This window comes from Manacus vitellinus, unplaced genomic scaffold, assembly GCF_001715985.3.
Source record: "Manacus vitellinus isolate BGI_N305 unplaced genomic scaffold, ASM171598v3 scaffold_48_pilon, whole genome shotgun sequence".
NCBI classification, from domain to species: domain Eukaryota; kingdom Metazoa; phylum Chordata; class Aves; order Passeriformes; family Pipridae; genus Manacus; species Manacus vitellinus.
Window position 1 is genome coordinate 139489 of NW_021940593.1, and position 26146 is coordinate 165634.

Consider the following 26146-nt stretch of genomic DNA (forward strand, 5'->3'; position numbering starts at 1 on the left):
CATAACCACTTTCAGCAGCCTGTCCCTGTGCCAGAAGTCCTCACTTCTTCACAAAAAGCATCATTGTGCACCTGCCATTACTGCTTCCATCTCTGCTGAGTTGACTATTCCAGAGGCAGGAGGAATCCTTTGGAAACAGGCCCTGGTTGCCCTTCTATTTTCCCTGCAGTCTGTATTTGCGTTCAGACTCCTTCACTTCTGATTACTGGGTAGGAAGGGCTGATAACGACATACCATAGGTTTCCTAAAAAAATTAAGACAGTCTTGCCTTTTGGAAGTCTCTCCTACTAATAGCATGGGGTAGATCTTCAGTGCTCTGTTGAATTTCTTGGATTGTCAGTTATTTACACCACTCAAAGATCCTCCATACCATTCAAACCACTGCTCTGCACATTATGCACGCTCTTCCCCAACAAGGTTAGGTATCGTGACTGAGGGAACAAAATCAACAGGAGCTGATATGGTTTTAAACTTGGGCAACTTGGCTTCCAAGTTGTAAAAAATATTGGTGTAAAAAGTGTGTGATTGGTGTAAAAAGTGTTTGGGCACTTGGTTCTCAAGTAAATAGCCAAAAAAACCCTAAGGACTTTGCTGATCTGAAATCGTTAGTGCTTGGCATTCAACAAGCTCTTCAGAAGGCACCTGACAAACAAATTACTTCATCAAGATTTGGGGAGAGTCATGGGAATGTTTTTCAAGTAGTTGTTGAAACAGAGGTGCTCCCAATTTTCCTAGGAAATATGTCAAAATTAATCAAATAACTCCAGGAGCAGCAGAACACTGCATCCAGGTTCCTTATTCATCTGTGTCCAAAGACTGGATTCTTCCTTGGTACAAAGAAGGCACAAGCCATGGCTGACATTTCTTTGTACCCAAGACTGTCATGACATCTCTTTCCCCACTGCTGCTCTCCACAGCCTCTCCTCTCCTGGGCCTATCTGCATTTTCTTCCCCACCTCCATGTATATAATTCAACTGAATTTGGTCAAAAAGACATTTCCAACCACTTGTCAAATTTGGATTACACTAGTCAGGACTTCCAAAGTTACACTGGAGGAAGGGCACACCAGAGGCCAGATTTTATTGGCATGCTGAAACTCCCCAAAATGTTCAGCACCTGCACTGATGGAAGCCTGAAGAAGAGCTTCATGACACCTCCACAGTACCAGGTGCTCTGGAGTGGGACTCCACAGAAAGGAGCAGAGTCCTGGAAAATCTGTGCCCTAGAGACTGCCTGAGCCCCAAGCCAGTACTCCAGAGCAGCTGGATACTCCAGAGGCAGCTACTCCAAGGAATAAACACCCTCTTCAAATGGAGGCCCACCTCTCACTGCAGCAATGGGCTAAAAGCAAGGCACAGGGAACTTTCATATGGACAAAAGCAGGAATGGCATTCCCACCCTTTCTTTTAATGCCAGTATGCAAACCAGCTACCTATGAGAAGACTAGATCTTATCCAACAGGCCACTTATTTCCTCCTGACAGCCAAGCTTCCCCCATACGGCCAGCACAGTCAATGAGATTTCAATGTGGGCAAGTAGGAAGCCAGACACAAGTCTAGAAGTAAGGTGGTTTATTTCTTACTGAGCAGCTTGATAGCAGAAGTGCCATGGTCATTCTTTCTAATTTCAGGGACCTTTTAAATAAAGTTCCACTCCAGAAGTCAAGCATGAAAGGAGAGGAATGAAAACTCTTTGATAGATAAGATATTACTAGAGACTGTCAGAAGCTTGCTAGAAGAATGAAGTAACACTCTGGATACTGTCATTGAAAACAATAATGAAAGAGTACACCATTTTCTTAACTGAAGTACTATCAAATCTATGTTACTGCCACACAACATATTTTTCGTCCAAAAGTGCCAATTTCAAGCTATGACTATTGATCTCTATCTAACACTCAAAATTAACTGCACTACTAAGGAAAAGTGGCACCAAATCGTTTGAGAACATCAAACAGTAAAAAGCCAATGGGGTCAAATCAAGGTCAGAATTTGATGAGTAGGGTGTCAGAAATTTAATCCATTTTGTCTAAGATAATGTATAGAGCCAGTATTGGGGATTTTTTTTTTTGCCTGTCTTTTCTGTAATTTTTTTTAAGCTAGCTTCTCTCAAAAATATCACAAAAGCAGACCTCAACTTTTTTTATGAACTTTTTTCCATAACTGGAGAGAGAAAAGATTAAATGGACTGCAACACAGATGGCAATTATGCCTCTGTTTATTTCCTAATGAGTCACAAGATTATTTTTTGCCTTCTGCCACATCATTTCAGAATACAAGAAAACCTTATCTTGAAGGAGACTTGAGGAGACAAAATAACACTTTTAAAAGTCCCAGTCCAGCAAGAGACTTAAAAAAACCCACCCCCAAACTTTAACCACATTTAAGTCTCATTCACCTAAATTCAGAAATGATGGGTAAATCTCTTGCACCAAATGGTGAATGTGGTGGCTATCAAATTCATTAGTGGTCTTAGGACAAAATATTCAACAACTCTCATAGTGACATGCTGCATTTACAAATCAGCTTCTGGAGAAAATTAAGCCCTTAACTGCGGACATAAAAGGCTTCCCCTCTGCCCTCCCCAGAGCTGGGCATGCCCCTGCCCTTTGACTGCCTCCCATATTCCCAAGATATTCCCCAGGCTCAGAGGTTTGACGGAAATCCCCTCCAGACTGAAGCCCAGCCCAGAAAGGCCACACTCAAGGCAGCACAGCACACTGACCCAGCGCTGCCTGGCCTCTCAAACCTGGCTGGGGCCACTTGCTTTTAAAACCCAGGCTGAGTAACCAATTCTGTAGTGGTAACACTGTCTGCTTCTCATATCACACTCTTGTAATTAGCATGCTCTTGAAAGGAAGCATAAGATATGTATTCATCAGTCCAAACCTTTGTCTCTCACCGCCTCAAAAAATGCCTTAACCACAGTGTTTTGGATAGGGGACTCCCCTGCTGAAATCATGCAACAAAAATTCAGGCTTTGATGCTAAGAGGGCTGAATCTTCAGCCCAGTGATTAGGACGCATGGCTGAAAGAGAATCCCTTATCTGAGCACTTTTCACATGTTTTAGGCAGTAAGTGGGGGTGGATAATATGGATTTGGATCTTGTCAGGAAGAGTCTGAGTGTGACCTCCCACCTCCTACCAGCATACCCAATATGCAAAGGAGGATCCATTTTAAAGGGAGAGCAAGACGTACGCTCCTTTCTGGAACAGCACTACCTCCGTGCTGGAACACACTAGCTTTCTGCAGTAGTAGGTGAAGATATCTCTCCTCAGGAGGGGGCTTGGTACTTCAGAAACACCCATGTCCTCAGGACATTTCTGTTTCCTGGCTCTAGGGGTTCCCCCTCAGTCTTGAAATTCCTGCCAGCTTTGGGGAGCCTCGGGATTATCTATCCCAAGGAAGTTCAAAGACACACACAACTGGTGTGGCAAAGATAGGGTACAGTTAGGTTGAATAATTTGTTACCTAAAACTGCTTCTGACAGATGGCAAAGCTGTTCTGGAACACTGTTAACATAACAGATTTTGGGACAGGGTGCAGAAGAGAACTGATTTTAGTGAAAAGTTGGATTTTTATCAAAATGACCTTTTCCACTCCAAGTGCCTGCTTTGCATAGAAAATTGCAAAGAAAATTCCAAAATTTGATAAGTAATAGAATATCTCAGTGACTTAACTGGAGTTATGGTTTGGATGTCATTATCCTTCATGGACCAATAGCTGCAACTGGACTCCATGTCCAACATGCATCATTGCCAAATATTCCCACGATGTATCACAACAGCACATGACAACAGAAAACCATCATTCACATTAAAAAAGTCCAGAGTTTAAGGAAGAGAATGGACCATTTGCCCGGAAGACTTGCAATTCCTTAATCTGACATGGAAACCAGTTGCTTCTACCTCGCTTTCCCCCACCTCTCCTCAAAAAAACTGTAGTTTTCCTCAAGAAATAAAATATTCATCGTCCATTCTAATCAGCAAGGCATTTTCAGGCTGTATTCCTAAAGAAATGGGGCTCAGTTGTTGGCACTGTTGTCCATTTATCTGTCCAACGGTCAGTTCTATGTCCCTTCCCTTCCCATCTCCTCAACGCCTTCAGAAACTACCCGACAGACAGGGAAGGGGGAAGGAGCTGTGAGTGCTGGGTGGGAAGAGTAGATATAAAAATCCTTAGTTCTGTTTTGATATTTTGCAACCACAGTACAGATCTATGCGACAGATCAGCAAGTCTCTGAGGTTTGAGAGGAAACCCTGCCAAAAGATGGTATTTCTTTCCCTTTAAAAAAAAAAAAAAAAGGCGAAACAGTTTATTGCTAGGTGTTGTATCGCATCTGAAACTTTCAGTTTCGGTGCTTGTGTGACGTCTATAGCAAGTGGAGAAGGATCTTACTAAAACCTTCCAGGATGAAAACCCTCACGCTAGCCGGTCTAGACATTCTCTAGCAAATACAGAAGTGGGATTAGAGGGTGCTGCTATTTTGACTCAAATAAATAGAAAGATTAATTAAAAGAAAAAACAACCTCTTGAACAAAGTCAGGTGAACATCAGCAAAAAAAACAAGTTTAGTTTGAGATGGTGAAATGCTACAACATAGCTTATTGAGATAAATCCATTAAAAACCCAAGCACTTCTCAAGGCAAGTATTAAAGTATATATTTGTCTTATGATTATGGAGAAACTTTTTTTAAAGTAAGAACCTAATTTTCTAATTCAGAGTGAAAACCACTCACTGGTTTCTATTTGATACTTAGCTTTCTGCATATCCAGCTTTTAAATTAAGATCTTACTGAATTTTTTTAGTGTCTACTTAATCTCTTGGTTTACTTTAGACTGCTCTTCTAAAAAGTTTCACCTAAGTGAGATGAAAATCATTGACTTCTGATACTTTACTGCATAGCTAGGAAAAAGAATCATGGGTCATGAGGAGACACTTGAATTAAATTATACATGTCTGTCTGTCTAAGAGAAGGCTTTCCATTTGTTTTGGAATTGACTTTGAATAGATATTTCTTTTTTTCCCAGTTCCTGGTAATTGTCCTGTTTTCTGTATACATATTCCACAGAAGAGGCAAAGGTTACCAGTGTAGTAATATTGCCTCTGTACAATGTTGTATGTTTTTAATTAGACTCACTCCCACAATGATTTCCATATCTAGCCACTTGCTCTTCTTACTTCTTGATAAGTGATGGCCTTATCAGGAAGTCGGGGGCGAGTCTGTTACTGCTCTGAGTAAACAGCCTAAAAGGTCATTTTAGATGTTGGCTTTGACACTTGGTTCAGTAGCCACCCACCAAAGCTGTCACCAGTAAGTTACCCTCATGGAAAAATAGCCTTTCAGTGGGTCCTGTTGTCTCTTCAACAGAAGAACCCACCAGTGGGCACTTAATGACGAAATGAGGAAAATTCAATTAAATTCCCCTCAGAGATACCTGACAGAGGCATTTGGTCTGAGGTCAGGATCCAAGTGCTGGACGTCTGCCCTGAGGTCTGCTAAGGTTAGGGGAAGTCCTTGAGTTAATGGAGTCTCTTGAGTCTCAGCATGTCCCTGTGGGTGCCACAGTTCTCCTGGCCAGTGCTCAAGGACCTTTTAAATGAGGCTTTCCCCAGCAGAAATGACAGCAGCAGGAGACATCCCAGTTAAATGCACACAACTGGCTGTGTGCACTGGAATGTGAAGGTTAAAACCCATGGCTAGCATTGCACCCCGTTTCAGCTGTTACACACACACCACTGCCCTCCAACCCAGACTTCTGCAAATATTGTTTCTCTCCTGCTCCCACTAGATTCAGGAGTAGATGGTACAGTTTTGCTGAAATAGCTGCATCCACTGCTGGGTGTGTTGCCAGCACACACCAGCATTGCGCCTCCATCAGTAGAAGGTTGTTACAACACTATATGCCTGGCCACCTTCTCCCACACACCTCTTCAGCGCGAAAGCAGGAAGAACCCAGCAGACAGGGCTAGAGATACCATCATCCTGCAAGAGGAGAAGAATTGCGTGACTAGATTTAAGATCCAGAGCAAAGACCAGAGCACCTACAGGGCTGACAGAGCAATATGCCTTGTACTGACAGCTCTGCAGGCTGATCTGTGCATATCCCATGAGGGACACCACCACCCAAGGCAGAATCCAAAGTTCATTACACAATGACCATTAAAGTCCCTTAAGGAAACTTCCCACAAAAAAGTCATTTTCTTTCCAAAATTAGGTACTTCAGGCTCCTAGGCTCTCATCCTAGGCACCTGAAGATAAAGTATTTAAAAGATACGGAACAGACGACTCTCACTGAAGTCGCATGTAAAAAGTTACTGTGGATTCAGGCCCTCAGGATGCTACTCTGGTACTCCCTGGTGCTTCAGCTCTCTCCCCTTGCACCAGCATCCAACAACTTAGTGGCAAGGCATCTCAGAAACTCCCTTCTCCCCAGGCTGAACACAAGACCTCCAGTAACTGAGGTACAGTGTCAAATCCTTCACCCTTCTGGAACACGTGGTCTGTGTCCACTTTACAAAAGTGGAGAAGGCACAGCTCAGCCTCCTTGTCCAGCTAGAGATAGGTCTGAGTCTCTCCTAAAAAAAAAGGGATTTACCCAAGAAAGGGGACAGGCTGTGTTGATACATTATCTCCACTTTTCTTTTAAGACAGGTTCATGCCAGCACATGTGTTGTTAAATTTCTACACAAAAAAAGCAGAACCCTGAAGAACAGCTAAGAGAAGACAGCAAATATATGTGTATTCTTCAAAGATGTTGCTGTCTTTTCAGAGCCAGACACACTCAGGCAAGTGCATCCACCAGCCCCTTGCTTCAAGGGACACAGAGTAGCTACCAGAACACCTTGTTCTTCTGTCCTTCTTTTCCACATGCTTTGTGGAATCCACCTGTAACCATTGTGACCTCTGGCACTGCCCTCACAACCAGCACAGGTTGTTCTGCTGCCCTTACAGATGGAATTTCTAGTTTTTAGAAGTGGTTCCTGGCACAATTCATTTCAAGTGGCATTATCATGCAGGTGCTAATAGATAAAAGCTACTGAGGGCACATCCCATTGGTCTTTTTCCCTCCCTTCACTCCACAATAAACAGAGCTCAAGACTTCAGAGACCTCCTCAAAGCAGCCAAGCCCAGCTTCCACAGAGCCCTGTATGGGATTGTATAGGTACAGTCAGAGCTGTTTTCTCCAGACATGGGGCTCCATTTTCCAGTACATAATTTTCACTTTGCGCTAAACAGACAACAGTGTGTGAAAACTCCCTTTTTTTGAGTTTGACATTATCGTACAGACAAGAAAACCATCTGCAGTTTTCAGCTTCAGCTTTTGCTCAAAGTTGGGATCTTTCTGCTACTTTTCCCAATACATTTTCCAGCTCAGACACTAATTCAGTCTACACCCTGCTCCAGCTGCTCTCCCGCTCTGTGAGCAATGTCTGCTTTCTAGCATGATGCAGGAGTCACTAAGAAGCTCCTGAGCAGAGTGCTTATAATCCCAGGATGCCATATCACAAAGCAGGATCCTCGAATCCAGTACTGACCTGAAAAGGGCAGGAGCATGCCTGCTGCACTGCCCAGCACTGCTCACTCATGAAGGGTAGAACAGCACAGGTGAAGCTTCACTGCAGTCCGATATCACACCCTGTCATATCTTCCCAGTTTAAGAAATCTGGGTAAAGAAAACACAAGCTGTATTTAAGCAATAATACCTTCTGGGAATGTCTAGCAACAACAAGTGCTCTGAGGAAGGAGCTGTGCCTCTGGCCCTTACCTTCACCAGTCAACAGCTCTCAGGTTGAGTTAGAAGTCATAAGTGCTATTCTCAACAGTAAAATAGAAAATTTTTTTAATGTACCTTTTAACATGCTTCAAAGTTAAACAAGTCTTGCATGTTACCATGGATATAATTTCATGTTTATAAGACTGGTGCTTCCTGGCAGCTAAACGCTGGCATGAGAACAAATAGCAGAGCAGGATTTTGTTTGGCATTTTGCTCTGTTTAGGATAACAGCTAACTACTTTTTCTATTAACAAGCCTTTGATTTTACTGGAGTTTCTCTAGGAACAGAGTTCATCTCATTGGCATTAAACACATTACAATCAATCCTCTGGTGTGTGTGAGCAGAGCCCTGAACTCTGTGGCACCACTCATGAGAATCAGGTTCATAGGGTCAAGCCCAAGTATGTTTACATATCTGCCATGGCTGATATCAGACAGGATACAGTGCATGAAAACACCCTTCACCTCTGCCCGAGGAAGAGTCCGCTCCAAACCCAGAGTGCAGGAGTCGAGCTAGAACTAACTTTTATTCAGAATAAAAACATGACCGATTCTGGCTAAAATAAGGCACTGAAGTTAGGTTTTTATTTGAGGAGAGGAGCAGTTTTGTTCCACAGGATCCCAGAAGGAATCTCTAAAACGAAATTGCTAAATTCATATCAACTTGAAATCAGCTGCATTCATGCAGAAAGGGTAATGGAGAAAGGATAAAATCCAGACTGGCAGAAAGGTGTTACCAGCTCAGAACACCAAGTCTAAATGCCTCCTTCACGTCCACACCTAATTACTTGCACCCACATCTATTTCAAAGCCTGTGCATGTATCTCTAGCCCTACTGAATGACTTACGCAGCAAAAGTCACCTGCTCTTCAGTGGGACATTTCATCCCTCAGTGAGTAAGTCCAGGAATAACTTTTCCCTGCTGGTTGGTAACATGTAGGATTGTATCAACTCAGCTGCCATTGCTAGGAGATCTGAAAATAAGATGTAACTGCACAGACAAATCTGGGGATTACACCACACCGTATCCCACCCAGTCACGCAGCCAGAGTGTTTACCTGTGTCTTTGTGTTGCTGCCATGAAAAATTCTGTACCTATTTCAGTGTCAGAGATACGTATCAATCAAACCCGACTTCAGCTTTTGAAGTGGGTGGAGAGCAACACCCCCCCCACTCCTGTGCTGAAGTCTGCAACAAAACTGCATTTTACTCACAAACATATCTGTAGTTCTGCTGTGTTCTGACTTTTAAAAAAAAATAATCTCATTGGACAGATACCACCAGCAAGTTTCTCCACTCTGTGGAGTGTCTTCACAGCCCTCCCACATAGTGAAAATGACTCAGACAAAACTACTAAATTTAGGGCATTGGTATTCTATGTGTTACGCTGGTGTTCACACAAGTAATGCCTTAAACAGTAAATTTCTGAATTAAGCATTCAGGCATCTTTTCTGTACTGCATCTGCCACTGAAGCAGAACAGCAATGAAGGTGGGCTGAGGAGGAGGTTATTTGGATCATGATTTGGGTTGTGTTTTGGCTAGAGCTGCATGGGAATTTGAACGGAGGTTTGCGTGCACTTTTAGAACTGTCTATTGACCCCATATCGTGATGTTTGATCTCAAGTGATGAGATCATGCAAGATAAATTGCCCTTGGGAGATTCCCTTCATCTCAGGCAAGAGACGGCAGGCTTTGACTCACAAATGGAGATGATTTCTCTTGGGATGACTAGATCAATTCCCACTTCTCAGCATCCAACTCACCCATCCCTCTGACGTTCCCCTCCTGCAAGGATGGCTCATGAAGCAGCTGCTGAACTGCTGGTTGCAAATCCATGGAATCAATTAAATCAGTACTTCTGTAATTCTGTATAAAAGTACAAAGAATTACTGTAAGATTTTAATTTGCAAATCAGCCCCTGCTTCACGAGCAACAACCATCCCTGTAGCAAGGGCAAGGTACTCTGGAAGAAAGTAGTGATGGCCAAGCAAAGGCAAGAAGTTCTGTGGCTATCACCCACAAGTCAGGGCTTTGCAGAGAGATCGGCCACGTGGTCACCACCCTGAAAAAGGGCCAGCAAGACCCTGGGCATAAGAGGAGCAGAAGATGCAATGAGCAGGATGAGAAGAGGAAGAGGAGAAAGAAGAGTGCTGAAGGACCTTGGTTGAGGTAATCTTTCCTCTCTGATTGATTTGTTGGTGATTTTAGGCAATGTGAGACTCAAATCAGGCCAGAGCCTGGCCAAGAGGCCATGCTCTCCTTCAGGCTGACCATATTACCTGCTGAAGCCAGTAAGAGTTTTGTGTGGGTATCTCAGGCAAGGACACAGAAGCAATGACTCACCCATTAATGAACTTTGGTTCAAACATCTGTTTGCCAGATGCCTCCAGAAAGGCACGGTTTTCTTAAATATTTTTGGTTCTTGAAACTGCTGAATAATCTTTACAAATACAGTTCATGATCTGTTACCCAATTAGAACCATGCAATTGCTAGGAGCAATCTGAGCTGTTTACATGGCACATTTCTACCACATACCCTTCCTTTGTTCCTCATCATTGGAGCACAACTCTTTAATAAAATCAGGCTTATGCAAAAACATTTTAACATTTTCAGATAAACTGCTGTAGCCTCTAGGAATGCTTCTGCTGGTCTGATATGCAGTATTTCAACCTGGGAAGTTGGGCATTCTTGTCTTAGGTTCTGCAGAGCAGGTAAAGAATAATTCTTTTCAGGAAAACACAAAAACTGTACTTGTATGAACACCTGCCCTGAGGAAAATTTCCATAGTACCTTGTCTTTCCCTGTCCTGACCCCACCTGAGAATCGGTGATCTTAAAAGACCCTAAAGTGCCCACTTAATAGAACATTAAAAATCCACACCTAGAGGTGATTTGGAGGGATTATTTAATCTCCTCCCTTGCTGTAAAGCAGAATAAATAATTTAGACCATCTCTGAAAAACATTTGCCACACTCGTTCTTGCAAAAATTCAGTCAAGAATATTCCACTTTCTCCCTAAGTTATCTGTGCCATGGTTTTACTACTCGTGTAATTAGAACATTTGAGCTGTGTCTCCTCACCTTATCACCTCATCAACATATTTGTCCAACCAGACAACTCTGACTGGGTCAAATTACCCAGTTTTATCACTCAGATTTTGACTGGTAACCCAGTCAGAGAACATAACGAAGGATGATGCTGAAAGCCAAGATCAAGATTAAATTAATATCTGTCTGATATCTACTGCATATTAGTTGCCCTATAAACTGAGAAATTACATTAGTTAAACATTAACTACTCTTGGCAATTTTAATGTTTTAAAATAATTTTACAATCCAGGTCTGTACAAACTGACAGTCTGTCCAGGAATCCAAACCTCTTTCTTACGTGGATTCATATTTCCAACTTCATTAACCATTCTTTCTTTAGAATACTTAAAGGGGGCTTGTAAAAACCAACCAACCAACCAACCAAACAAACAAAAACAGAGACAAATTTTTTAGCAGGGTCCGTAGGATAGGACGGGGTGATGTTTTTAAACTAAAAGAAGTCAGAATTAGAGTAGATGTAAGGAAGCCGTTTTTTACAATGAAGGCAGTGAAACACTGGCATGGGCTCCCCAAGGTGGTGGATGCCCCATCCCTGGACACAGTCAAGGTAAGGATGGAAAGGGCCCTGAGCAGCCTTTTCTAGTTGAAGATGTCCCTGCTCACTGCAGGGGTGGTTGGACTAGGTGGCCTTTACAGGTCCCTTCCAACCCAAACCAGCTTGCGATTCTGTGCACAGGTAAGTCCTCCTCGCTAAAGCTCAGCTAAAATAGCTCCCCAGTAACTTTCACCCCGTGAAACAGAATTGCCTCAACATATTCCAAGATGGTGATACATTGATTTTTTTTTTGCCATGTTGCCTTTCGTGCAATATCCACTTGAAGTGTCCATTGCCACTGACATTTGGCTAAAAAGTGCTTCCAAGAGTCAATCAAAAGCATCTTTCCACTCGTCCCAGGCAGGTGGCTTAAATTTAACCCACCTGTCAAATAGGCTCTGCTCTTTCTCTCTTTCTAACTCCACCCAGCCAAGTCTGTCCTTCATCAGTCCACAGCTTCAGGAGAAGCATGGATAATGCTGCTCCATCTCTCCTGTCCTTACAGAATGAGCTGTATGAATGCTTCAATCCTGTCACTGATCCCAGCAAATTTCTAACATGCCTATTAAGTATTTAATTTGAGTCTATGCTACAACATCAGGTTCTCTTCTCATGTTTGTATTGACATTGCCCTCTTAACCTTCCAAAGGTGCTACTGTAATATTCGCTCCTTTGAACTGGTAACTTCTGCCTTTCAAACTGAGCATAAAAGCCCTTTTCTCCCTAGGCTGGTGTGTGGTGCACTATGGTGGAGCCCTGTTTCTTCATCATCTAAGAGAAATTCACACCCCTGCCTTCATAAATCTGACATTAGCAAGTACCAAACACATTATTTCCTTTTGATTAAAAAATGAAGTGGTTTGGTATTCCTGAATTGAAACACTTCCTTTCAATGAGTTGAACTAAAGCAAAATATTTTGGTTTGACCCAGTTTGACATCAGTTTGTCTCATCTGTCCAGAGTGAGACTCTCTGTCCCTTTTTACCCGTGATCCAGCACTACAGTAGGTAAGAAGGGAGACTGCAACACACCCTTGGTTAGATAATGCAGAGGTTGCTGTAAGAAATAATCAAGATACAATGCTACCTGTCCCAAAAATACCAGAGCAGTTCACACACATGGCTCAGACTCAACATTAAGTAACCCACAGCAACACAACAAACTGTTTTGAAATGGATCAAACTGACTCAAAGCAAAATATTTCAGTTATACCTTCCTGGTGAGTCTTAAATTTCAACTTCACAGAATTTTTGCATAAAAGTCACTTCAACACCAAGTATTTCTTAACATAATATAATTAGCCACTGTAGAAATAGATCAGTCATCATGACTTGCTGCACAAGAAGATCAGAATACTGATTCATACATACTTTATATACATTGAATTGCTTCATAAACCCAGTACTTTTACATCTTCTTCATAATATGACAGTTCAAAAGGAGGTCTTTGCACTCCAATGGTTGGCACATGATGGGAAGTGATGCTAATCATGAGAACAACCAGAAAATTCTTTTGAACCAATTAGATGGCACCAGTCACAATGACATTAGTCATCCACTCCTCGATCTGAGGACAAGGAACCAAAATTGTCATTCATCTACTCCTGAACTGTAAAAAGACATGAAGGAAGTGTACTATTTCCCATTCTTATTTTAATGATCGTTACACAGAGTGACACAAGCTGCTTTTTTCTGTTCCTGTTCTAGGAGAATGGTGGGTACCCTCTGTGCAGATTTCAAGAGAGACTTTGATCTCATTTAAGTGCTTTATGCTCCCTCTGTCCTTGCTTGGTCAACACAACCAAGAAAAAACAGGACCATAAAATTCTACACAGGAAGAGGACACACAACCTGATGCCATTAGTCTCTGCAGTTTATAAGGGCAAGATGAGTGAGATGTGACTGCTGCTTAGCAATGACAGTGACAGAGGAAAGAATTGTCATATATGGTGCCATGGCTCTGCACACCAGTGAAAATAATAAGAAAAGCGTGAGAAGTGGTAACCATGTGGAAAAGTGCACACACAAGGAAAATCTCCCAAAAAGTTCATGGTGGAGCATCAGGAGGGTTCAAAGTGGAGGACTGGAAGAACACACCCAGGAATACCACCACAACAGAGAGGCAGACTGCCCTGGAGTAGCCAGGTTAACAAACCACACACCAAAGACTTCACACTGCTGAGATCAATGAGATCTCAGATCCCCACTGAGATCAGATCCCCACTGATCTCAGTGAGCTGAGAGGTGGGGGAAGTCCAGGAGGAACTGGTAGGCAGGAGAGGCTGACCAGACCCTATGTCCCCACACCACAGAGATGCTGGTGTAGCAACCTATCACTTTGACCTCAGAGCAGAGCAGACAACCAAACCCCCTGGTGAGCACAGAGACCTCTGTGTGTGATGTTCCAATGTGAGAGACACGCTTGAAACACTCAACACACATCTCCGAGGCACAGGCTGGCCATTCTATATTTCAGCTCTTGAAATCCCTCCAACACCTTGTCTTTGAAAGACAGGGGTAGTGAAAAAGAGGATGCAAAATCAGAAATAGCAACCCTTCTGACAGAGGAGTAAACAGACAAAGTTAATAGTAAAGTAATATTCTAGAAAAGCCAAAGATCGATCTCTGGTTTGGGAAGTCCAGATGCATCTAGCACATCTGGGGAAATTCTGCCAAGGTTTGCATGGCAATTGGTCCTCTGGAATGACATTTTGCTTCACTGCCTGATTAGAATTTGCCCTTTAAAGACTTTATGGGGTAGATCTTCAGCTACAGCAAACAGTGCTGCTGCTTTCTGGAAGCAAGACGGTTTTGAGCGGGAGACAATTATGCCCCAGATCTCAGACTAGTAGGGTGATTTTCTCAGGAGAGCTACAGCTGACAGCTTCACAATGATGGGAAATGTTATCCATGAGATGAAACTCCAATTCAACAAACAAACTAGAAACTGACTTTAGGAGAAGCCATGTTAACAGATGGTACCAAATCCAAGTGGCAAAGACCACAAGTACTTCTTTACATTTTGCATTTTGTCTTTTGTGTGTGTGTGTGTGTGTGTGTGTGTGTGCGCTTCAGCCCCAGAGAAGCAGATTATGACTCAAGATGTGGAGCTAATTAAACTATAACACACTAAAACTAGATTTGGCTGTGTTGACACATCTAGACTGTGGTACAGCAAGATGCTCCTCTGTAAACACTGAGAAGCCTCCCCAGGATTTCTCATAATTATGAAGTAATTCAGATTATCTCCATAAGTAGTCTTGGATTTGAATGCCAACACCATAAGTAAAGCATGCCTGAGCTAGAAAAATCAGATAATCTAAGACCATATTTATATATGTATAAAAAGAAGATGAAGAGGGACAACAGGAATAGCAACTGTGCCCTGCAGTTGTTGCTAGGCCTCACCTTTCTACAGCCAGATGCATTGAATCCAGATTCATTCTCTTCAAGAGATGGTATCCAAAACTCCCTGATTTGTCTTTCACACTGTCCGGGAGGAATAACTTGATCACAGTGAAATAAGACTCACAGCAGCCCTCCTTCTCCCAGAGAGAGATCTTCCAGAAACTGTAAAGATACCATTTTAATTATGTTCCAGCGCTCATTTAAAACAAATGCCTGTTGGCACCATGCTTAACATCATAAAAGGTCTCTAACTCTGAGGTAGCCCTTGCTTTGCCTGGTATGAGTGAAGCAACACTAACCTAAGAGGTGCTGATGTGTCCCACAGGAAGGGGTACAAACCTTCAGTCCAGTACACTTTTATCTTCTCCAGCCACTAACTGACCTGGATATGCTGCTGGCATGAGGAAACCAGGAGTGAGGTTTCTGATAGATGAACTCTACTAGCAGCTTCTATTAGCCCTTAAGATACAGTGGCAGAGCACTGGAACAGGCTGCCCAGGGAGGAGGTGCAGTCTCCCTCTGGAGATCTTCCAAAGCCACCTGGATGTGTTCCTGTGTCACCTGTGCTGGGTGCCCCTGCCTTGGATGATCTCCAGAGGCCCCTTCCAACCCTAATGATTCTGTGATTCCGTGTTATGTCCAACCTAGCTGTCTATGTACATCCTGCCAGAAGTCACAGCTGCCCCTGCAGATTCAGCAAAAGAGAGCCTCTCTGTGTCTCATCATGCAGGAGATGCTCACTGAAGACATGGCAAAGAGGAGCTCTGGGCATATGCAGAATGCTCAAGCATCTGCAGCACATTGATCTCTCTGTGGGCAACAGATGCCTTTGTGGACATGCAGCACTCCAGACTCTTTTTATGCTCGTTTGCACCTAAATACTGCAAGTTGGAAATTAAACTCACACTTCCTTGGCTCTGAGCAAGAAAAGCATGCCCCTTTAGCCTAGAGTTAATGCCTAGGCTTGGCTCTCTCCACCACCAGCAGAGACAGACAGTGCTGCTGGATGATTCACTCTCATACATCCCTAATGAATCACAGGCAGCCAGGACCACTGGAGCACAAGGTCTGTGTGTGCAAATCTTGTCCCTCCGTGTGATGTAGTGGATCCCTTGGGTCATTTTTGCTTCCTGGCAATGCAGCTATTGCTGAGAGAAGCCTGGCAGCCTGCCCTGCCTGGTGTGCCCCCGCAAAAGCTTTGAAACCAGCTCCTCTTTGCCATGTCTTCAGTGAACATCTCCTGCATGATGAGACACAGAGAGGCTCCCTTTTGCTGAATCTGCAGGGGCAGCTGTGACTTCTGGCAGGATGTACATAGACAGCTAGGTTGGACATAACACGGAATCACAGAATCATTAGGGTTGGAAGGGGCCTCTGGAGATCATCCAAGGCAGGGGCACCCAGCACAGGTGACACAGGAACACATCCAGGTGGCTTTGGAAGATCTCCAGAGGGAGACTGCACCTCCTCCCTGGGCAGCCTGTTCCAGTGCTCTGCCACTGTATCTTAAGGGCTAATAGAAGCTGCTAGTAGAGTTCATCTATCAGAAACCTCACTCCTGGTTTCCTCATGCCAGCAGCATATCCAGGTCAGTTAGTGGCTGGAGAAGATAAAAGTGTACTGGACTGAAGGTTTGTACCCCTTCCTGTGGGACACATCAGCACCTCTTAGGTTAGTGTTGCTTCACTCATACCAGGCAAAGCAAGGGCTACCTCAGAGTTAGAGACCTTTTATGATGTTAAGCATGGTGCCAACAGGCATTTGTTTTAAATGAGCGCTGGAACATAATTAAAATGGTATCTTTACAGCTCAAGATCCATTGGAGCAGGCCCAGGTACTGGATCAAGGTCCATTGGCTCTGAAACACTCAGCTGTTTGGTGTCACACAGCCCTTTATCTCCTGAGGGGAATGGGATTTTGTGCATTTACATTCTGAACACATTCAGCAGGTATCTCGATGAAATACGACACAGTCAGGCTCTGAAAAGATTCCTTGTAGGTGTGAAGAGTGGCACACATCATTCTTCATTTAACACTTCGTTGATCACTGACTTGTGGATTGTTATCCCTCTGAAATATCCTACCCATTCTTTTCACATGGGAATGTTGACCAGAGTAACTGAGATGTCTTTACACATAGATTTGGCACAGAGTCTGTCTGCAATGGCAGTGAGATACTGATCTGGCTGGGCTTGTACCTACCCTGTGGCTGAGGCAGGAGAGCAAATGTCTACAGTGACTATGTCACCTACATCTGGAAAGAAAAAGGGTTTCTGTTTGAGTCAGCACGCAGTGTCAGGCAGCCAGGCACTGACTGCTCCACTGGGCTCCCCAAGCTTAGGACAACATCCCTCACCAACCAGCTTTTAAAAGATCAGTCATATCCAAGCACATGCCACCAGCTGAAACATGCCTATCAAGCAACATGAACTGAATCCTCTGAAAGCACTACTTACAGCAGTTTGTCCTGTACTGCTCCTCAGAAGATTCTGTTTCCAACGCTTATAAATTAACCAGGCTGTCTAGAGCAAGTGCTGCATTTGCTGCAGGCAAACCACAAACCAAGAGCAGCAGGAGAAGAGAGTCCCTTCTCTGCAAGTATTTCATAAATAATAAAAATCAGTCTATGAAAGATGGGAGAAGACTATCAAGTGTACTCAACATTTGTGACTTACACCCACCACAAATGTGTGCCAACACATCCATTGACTTCCTTTTCACTTGGTCTACATCTGACCTTGCCATGTTCATTCCAATAATAGAACAGCTTCAAGCTCAAAGTCATCTTTCAAATAACGTTTTTCAACTGATAATATGCTCCCACACTTAAATGAACCAAACTTTTAACTACTCTTTAACCTATTTTCCTCATACAGGTAAAATGCCAGGATAGTATGGAAAATAAACCAGTATATATTTAACAAAAACATGTATTTTAGTAACTGGCAGCACGTGTCAGCATCAGCAAATCACAGAGTTCAGGCAATGCAATGTAATGTATGTTTTCATTCCATGTTATTGGTTTCTTAATTTTGCAAATAGGGGATTTTTGACTGCATTTAAAGGGGAAATCAGCAAATCAAATTTTCTGTAGAAGGGAGAGGCATAAAATAACTCAAGTTATCACAGAAACAAATTTAAGCAAACTGGCGCCACAAATCAAGCAATTAGGCAGAAAGAAGAATTAAATCTCTTCAAAAATTATCGATTTATGATACTATGTCGTGTTTGGGACATAAATATTTATTATCTTGCAGCTCCTGTTCCTTCAACACTTGGATTAATTTTATTCATGCCTTTCTAATAAAGGGCAACTCAGCTAAGTCCAAGTAGTGAACAGTAAGACAATACTCTGTTAAGTTTGCTCTCTCCTGAGAAGTAGAGAGCACATTTTATGTCAAATTATTCCATTTACAGGGAACACTGTAATACTGGGTACGCAGAGCCCCACCATGGATTACAGGATTAGACTCCTGTGTATACCCTGGAGCTGTCTAATAAATTTAAATTAAACTGCCATAAAGTAGACAGGGGCAGTCCTTTTAGTCTTGCCCTAGAGTACAGCAAGAAATGTATTGTGCTATGTATTTGCCTTATTAGTGAGTTCTTCCTGCCAAGAAGCAAGTGTCCCTAAATACCAGAAGCAGAGAACTTCGAAGGTTTAAATCCTTATGCTCTTTCAGATGGACATCAGCAATGACCATTTCTTCAACAATTCACAGTGCAAAGGGTTGTTGTTTTCCCTGCAGGACTCTAATCTGATAAGGAGCCAAGAGTCAAGCCAAATCTCAGCAAAAAGAGAAAGAAAAAATATTACGTCTTCCTCTTTTTTTTCCCCCCTTGCTCACAGAACATGACCAAACTGGCCTTTAGTAGAAGTTCAGCTCACAGAAGTCATTCTTGAAAGCCCATTGGTGGAGAGTGCATTTCCTTCTCCTTTAAGGTTGAAAAGGAAACTTTCTGTGAGTTTACTGTAATGGAGCGTTTGTCTGTATCAGAAACAGCCTGACCTCTCCAGCCACAAGATGAAATACCAGCAGCCCACTCTGTCACTAGTTCACTATTAGGAAATTACATGGGAGGAAAGACACAACACAAAATTCACAGGGAGAAAAAAAAGAAAGAGAAAAAAAGGCATCAGTAGTGGTGGGAGTGAATGAACAAGCTTAATAATGAAGCCAGCAAAAAGGAAAATACCCTCTGGCCGATTGATAATAAAAGGTTACTTGAGGCAAAGGGTCAGATCCTGAGCAGTGTGAAGTGGCCCAGCTTCTCCAGCCTCAGCAAAGAGACAGTGATTTACAGCAGCTGCAAAAAGCCCCAGGGGACAGAAAAACCCAGCTATAAAAATGGAACTGCAGGCCCATCTTTTGCAAAGCTTCCACTCACTTTTAGCACCAGGCTGAGGTACAGAGGTGACTCTGAGGGTTTGTTTCTGCGGGGGAGTTCCTGTGAAGTAAGCTGAAGTGTGAATTTACACTGCATCTACTGCTGGGTCTTTAAGTAGGCTGTAAATTCATACCCTAGCCTATTTTACAGGGATTTCCCCAAGTAGATAAGCCCTAAATTTGCCTCCTAATCATGGAGGCAGACAAAATAAATAGACGTTTTCAACACTGCAGACCCACACATGAATATCTCTATTGCCTGTAGGGGCAAGTGGGTACTGGACAGTATATTATATATCGTATTACAGTCCTGCAAGTGCATAGTGCTCTTCTTTCCACCACTGACCCCCAGAGCCCCCTCCACTCATCTCTCTCAACATCCCTCTACTTCAAGAAACACCTTTGAAAACCCTGGCCCTCATGTCAGTCTTCCATGCCCTGGCCTCTGGCTTTTCCCTTCCCCATTCCAATTCCACATCTGGAGGTCCGTGTTCTCCCCTGACCCTCAGGGGGAGCAGTAAAGCTGTCCTGGTGCAGAGGTGTCTCCTCCTACCAGTTCCTTACCTCTGAACCAACCTAACCATGTCTTGTCCATGCCTCACCCATTCCCAGAAGCACTGGATCCCTGGGTTAATTGGTGTCCCTTGAAACCTACATCAGAGTCATAAGGTTAACTCTATGCCAACAAATGCCAAGAAGCTGGGCAAGATTACTCACACTTTCTTGGCAGAAAGATGCTTTTACAGGCAGCCGAACAGGAAGCCAGAGGCCTTCAGCAGAGCCAGAGGAAGCAGCTGGCATGGTCACAGCTTCACCAGGGTCCTCAGGCTGGGGGTTTGGGCTTCAGCAGACTAAGGTGAGCAGCTTGAACCACACCAGGTCCAGGTTCTTTCCCTGGGAGCCGCAGTGAGGCTGTAATGGAGCAGAGCACTTACGCCTTGGCTAATCTGGGACCTTGCACCGCTTAAACAGCTCCTGTGCTGGCCCAGGCACTCGCTGCCCCAGAGCCAACCAGTCCTACCTGAGGCCATCCCACTCGAACACAGTGACAGCACTGGGTCCTCAAGGATCCTTTTCAAGAAGTCAGTTTAGTAATATCCTCTGTCACCTGACGCAAACATCAGGGTTCTCAAAAGCAGCTTGGAATGCTCTCCTTCAGTGAACTCCCTGATTTTGCAAAGCTTGAAAGACAAAGTCAGTTAACACTTAGAGCCCTAAGATCAATGAGGGAAGCAAAAAAGGCATAAAACATCTTTTGATTTCAGCAGAAGGAACCAGCCACAGTGAACAGTCATCACATACACTACAACATTCCACACCATCCTTATCTGCAGGAGCAGATAACAGCAGCCTGGGGAACAGGAACCACATTCTAACAGATACGAGACTGAAAAAGCTCTCTGAGAGACAGGTCACAGAGCAGTGATCCTTCCAGCACTTGCCTAAGTTTAATCTTTGATGCATATGAAGATTCTGCACCATAAGCATCTCTGAGCACAGAAAGAGCTCAGCACCCTTTAACAGCTAAAATCTGTGCTGCAGACCATTTCTTCCATTCTGTTATCTCAAGCTCTCTTTGTGACCCTTTTCTTTGTACTGTCTGCAAACATTTGTGCAATTGAGTTGTACCAGCAGTTGCATTTAAAGAAAGTCAGTGTCTGAGCTTCACAGAACAGTCTTTAGAGAAACTGAAGTTTATATTAGTTCAGGAGCATTTATCTTGGAAGTGTCTGGTCTTTCATCCAAACAGAAAGCACCAACAACACAGTAAGAGCACCCAAATCCCACCAAGCCAACACCATGACTCATGATAGCTCACAGAACACTGTTTCACAACAATCCACAGAGCTAAAAAAGTAACAGAAATATTGAAAGGTACATAAATACCAGGGAACAGCAATTGCATCATCATGATGCAAGCAGAAGAGAAGGTTGGATACTCTGGGAAAATTCTTCTGTGTGAATTATTTACTTGGCTGAAAAACTTCCTCCTTCCTTTTCATCTTGCCCTGTTCAGCGAGAATACCATATATTTGAATATGGAATACCATATGGTATCTTCCATATACTGTCCAGCAATTGCTTCCAGCTCCAGAACAAGACACTCAGACTGGGCCAGTCATGTTAGAAAACTGAGTGCAGAAAGGGGGGTTGTGTTTTACATCCTGAAATGTGAAAATCTGAGGTTTTGGAGATAATTCTGGATGTTAACTTGATCTTATATCACTGACTTCAGTGACATGGCCCTATCATCAGTGATTCCAAAGCCACAGCAGAAGGATGCTGACCTGCTTCCCCACAGGTTCCACGTGCAGTGTGTCCACCACGACCAGACTCCATCTCATGCACAGCCAAGGTGACACAGTGTTAGTGCCATGTGGAGGTGGACAGAGAGCCACTCTTAAGTCCCAGTGCACACTGCAGTGGCTGTTCCAGCTGCCTCCTAATTGCTCTACTCAAAGGCTGTGTGAGAAAGTGAAAAAAACCTCTGTGTGATCATGTCATGAAACCTTGCCTCACTGCACACAAGCAAAACAAGGTTGAGCTTCCACTGCAAGGACACCCTTGGTGCAGACACTTTGCTGTTTTTGAACACCTGGTGATCTGAATATTTGTTATCCACTGTTAATGTTATTAGTATCTCCATACATCTCTGTATGGAGATATGTATCCCTGCATTTTGGATGTTCTATACCACTTAAGAAGTGCGGGTATTTGAAAAAAAGGAAGGCCCCACACACCTATACGTCAGCCCACAGCCTTGGGCAACCCATGCAGAATCTGAGACAGGCAAGAAGTTTCCAGAGTATGGGGAGAAAATGGTGGAGATAACAGCAGAGTAGTGTGAAAAAGAAGTCAGACAACAGGGGTCACTGCATGAAGGGGGCTCTGAAATAAACCTGTACCTACCGATATTTCTGTCTGCTGAACAAGAAGATGACACAGGGTGTGAAGGGAGGAATGCTGTGTTTTCACGGGGCTAAGCTGAAATAGGTCCCTGTCTTAGGTCTCAAACCTATTTACAGCAATATTTTGTCCCCTCATATGATATATCACTGGAGATAAAGCATCTATATAAATCTATAAACTTTTTAAATAACATTTTATGGTTTTAATTTGCAGAGTATGATTTCTTTCATTCGTAGCTTTCCCAGGCTATAGATTTCTTGTCTGTCATCTCCCTCTTGGTGTTACAACTCCAGAGCCAAGCCACTCTAAGTCGTTACTGAGCCCACCACTTACAGGGTAACAGGGATAACCACCAGCGTATTCCCTAAGCAGGGCATCCCAGAGAATTCACTCAACAAAACACATCCAGCAAAGCAAAGGAACAAGGCCCTTCATGTTAATTTAACAACCTACTATCCCCTGAAATCACTGGCAATACTAATCTATTTATCCTGCCAGTAAACAAATGTACATGAGTTTCCCATGCAGTAACACACTGATTAAAACTTAGAACATGTGCCCAGGCAGGGCATATTTCTCAAATAAAAATAAGACCTTAATAACCCTTAAAGGAAATTCCACATAAACACACAGCATCCAAAAGCCAGGAGCAAGGAAGAATTCAGTCGGACTTTCAGTCAAAATCCAGTGATTCCTTTTATATTGCTTCAGTTGCAATGGTTTCAGAAGAACAGAGAACTGTCCTTTGAGACCTAACCAGTAAAAGGAGCATGGCTCTCCTTCTTCCACTGTCACGTAGTAGGGAGGCCTTTATGCCCTGCTAAATGTAAAATATTTTAGAAAAACAAAACCAGGAAACAAACTGGGATTTGGTCAAGAGTTCATGCTGGCTGAATCACTGTGGTGTGGAAACCACCAGCTCTAAAGATGGAAAGTCCAGAGCCATTCATTACCTCAAGGAAAGAAAAACAAAAAAAAGGGGGAAAAGAGGCATTAAAGACCCATTTGGCTTGCTGGTAAGCTCTTCCAACGTTGGAAACACAGGAGAGGCTACCTATAGGTAGGTGCCTTGACCTTTTTCCTCCTCATCTCTCTCTGAGCACAGCCAGCAATTTGATCTGCATCACAGTTTTTTATATTGGGTACAGTTTAAATGTCACTCCCTGACTCAACATACAGAAATGCTTTAGGTCAGGGCACTGCTTCTTCCCTCCACATCCTGCACCTATTGCCCTTTGAGGCCTTTCCCCGGGAAAAAAGCCCAAAATCTACATACTTTACAGATTGAACATGGTCAGTTTCTAAGTAAAGACTCGTTCAGACTTCTCTGGTTTGCCTTTTATTATCTGAGAGGTTCCAAGGAAATATTGCTCAGAAGCATATAAGGCCAAATGTTCTTAGACAAGGACATACAATAATGAGTGCATTTAGTGAGGCAACACAGCCATTTCGAAAGAGGCCCGGGAAATCCTAAAATTGTTAAAATGTATCTTCACAATTACTGACAAGATCTAGTAAAGATGTTTCTGTTATGCTGGCGCATTTCATAAGCCAAAAGTCTTATCAAAGAATCATTTTAGCAAACTTCAAAAGGCAAACTGTTGTGCCCATTGCTTGTAGGAAGGAGAACAGCTCCTGACAATAACCTCCCCATTCATTTTTTGCTTTCCTTGTTTCCAAAGTACTGGCATACAGAAATATGCTACACTCAGGCACTAAAACACACTTGTCTCAGCTGACCATCATGTTATTTGACATAATGCTGCCACTAAAGTTAAGAATCCTATCAGCTTTCAGACTCACCTGAACGCTGTGCAGCCTTTTTGTCCATGCTGGATGGAACGACCCAGAGCTGCAGCAGGAAAGGAATATACCTGTATACACACCACAGAACAAGAGGAGAGCTAGTCCAGCAGCTAAACATTGCAAGCTGAGGAAACCTGTTACCAGCTCTGCAACATATTTCCTTACACAGACTTATCTACATCATTTGTTCTCTCTGTGCCTCCGCTCTGTAAAATGGTACTTTTATATAACAGGCTGTGTGAGAATAAATATGGTATGAAGTGGCACTGACAGGGAACATGGAAATACCTCTATCTATGATAACTCCACACTACCAACCAGCCATTTTTAACACTCAAAATTGAATGATTCCAGAGAATGTTACAGTGGAAGTGACTCACAGAAGACTGAAGAATCAACACCCTTTCCTGAACTGAATGCAGTTTTGTGAGTGTAGGTTTTAAAGGGTTCATTTACCATAGTGATTCCATTTGGAGAGCAGTCTTTCATAGCACTGGTGTCAATGACCAGGGAAGCCTTTCAACTTGGCAAAGCATATTCCAGGATGTCTTAAGAAAAAAGATCTATAAAAACTGCACATCAAAAGCCTGGCATTCTTGTGCATTAGTTTTGCACACTTCTAAATGAAGCTAGTGTTACAAAGTGCTTCTAGGCCTATCAAAATTTCACAGGTAGTATGTCAGGAGGGAATCCATCCTGAAATACTAAATCACAGTAAACTTCAGATAGGCACCAACTTTTCCTACAGAGGCTTGCATCAATCATTCTCCCTTTCTCTTTCCTGAAGGGCTTACCCTGCACAACCGCTCCTGGTGACCTCTTCAGTGTGTGCAGTACTCCTTTGGGCTTTCACTGCTCTCGGCTCCACATGCTGCTAGCACCTGTAACATAGAACAGTACATTCTGAGCATTCCCTCTGCCCTGTGCCACGCCACCACTGCCACCCCACCGTTCTACAGGGCACACCTCCATCAGTGTCCAGGTTTGGAGTAGCAGTGAGTTTCTGGAGCCAGCTCCTCAAATGCCCCACTCCTTGTGCAGTCCCTGAGCACAGTCTGGATTCCCTTCAGATGGGACTAAGCTGGAAGAGGTACCCCAGCAGCACAGGTAAAGCACCCCAGCTGCACACAATGTGCAGGCCAGGGGACATCACCAGAGCTGCAGCTCTCCAGGTCACTCCTCGTGGCTGCTACAGTTACTTGTGAAGAAATTGTCTGGGAGTATCAGACATTCATTCTCCTCCAGGGAAACTTAACAAACCCTCTCTACTCTGTGGTACAATCACCCAAAACTCGCATTGCTCTCCCTCCCCACTCCCTCCAAAAAGCAGATTAATGCCTGTCTTTTCAGTTATTTACCCAGTCAGCACCTCCGGTGGATCATAACCTTTGAACATTTGATCTTTTTGGACTCGTTGTTAAAACTGTCTGTCACCATTTAGGTCCTTGCCCACCTGCCAGTATCCTGTCACTCACCTCTTCTCTGTCACCCATTTCTACTCTTCCTTTCTTTCTTTTGGACTCACTTGTCTTGTTCTATGTTTTTAGATATGAATAAAGCTCAAACTCATCACTAATACCAAATTCACCTGAAATAACTTCATTTTCTGTGATTTCTTTTATTTTATGTGACTGCATTTCTATGTAACCTATACCAGCACCATTTGGAACTTCACACTATCTATAGAGAAATCACCTCCTTTTATCTCTCAGTTAACTGGTCTTTTCTTTGTGGGCCAACCCAGCACCCGTGGAACTGAATGGAAGGACCTCAGCTGACTGCAACAGGCAGTCCCCTAAATGCACTTAATGAAGCCATTCAAACAACTGATGCTATTTATATTGAATTTCATGACTATATGACATTCAGAGATAACCATGTATGTTCTATGTCTTTTGGAATACATTTTTCCTATTATACAATCTGAAAAAAAATACTGGTTTTGTTCTAATGTAATTTTAAGAATCAAATTTATATACAAGACCTTTAGAAAACAGAGACCCACCTCTAAATGCAAAGAACAAACATTTGCATTACCTATTTATATTAAAATATGCAGAAATTTCTAAACTATTCAGCCAACTTATAAATTTTTATAACTTCTTCAAATTGTTAACATTTTTTTAACACACAGCATTATTTCAGCTTTGTGGAAGGCTCAATAACAATCTTTCTGGTCTGGAAAAAAAAGGAAAGAACATTATAATA

General features: G+C 43.1%; 1 long non-coding RNA gene across 1 annotated transcript in view; it reads right to left on the reverse strand.

Moving 5' to 3' along the window:
• Positions 1-25072, reverse strand: part of LOC108640942 — a 41213-nt gene extending 16141 nt beyond the window's left edge. The window contains exons 1-3 of the long non-coding RNA XR_003916079.1: positions 24905-25072; positions 24733-24819; positions 23936-24006 (exon numbers count right to left, since the gene is read on the reverse strand). This is a non-coding gene — a long non-coding RNA (uncharacterized LOC108640942). The remainder of the gene's footprint in view (positions 1-23935; positions 24007-24732; positions 24820-24904) is intronic.
• Positions 25073-26146: the final 1074 nt, after the last annotated feature.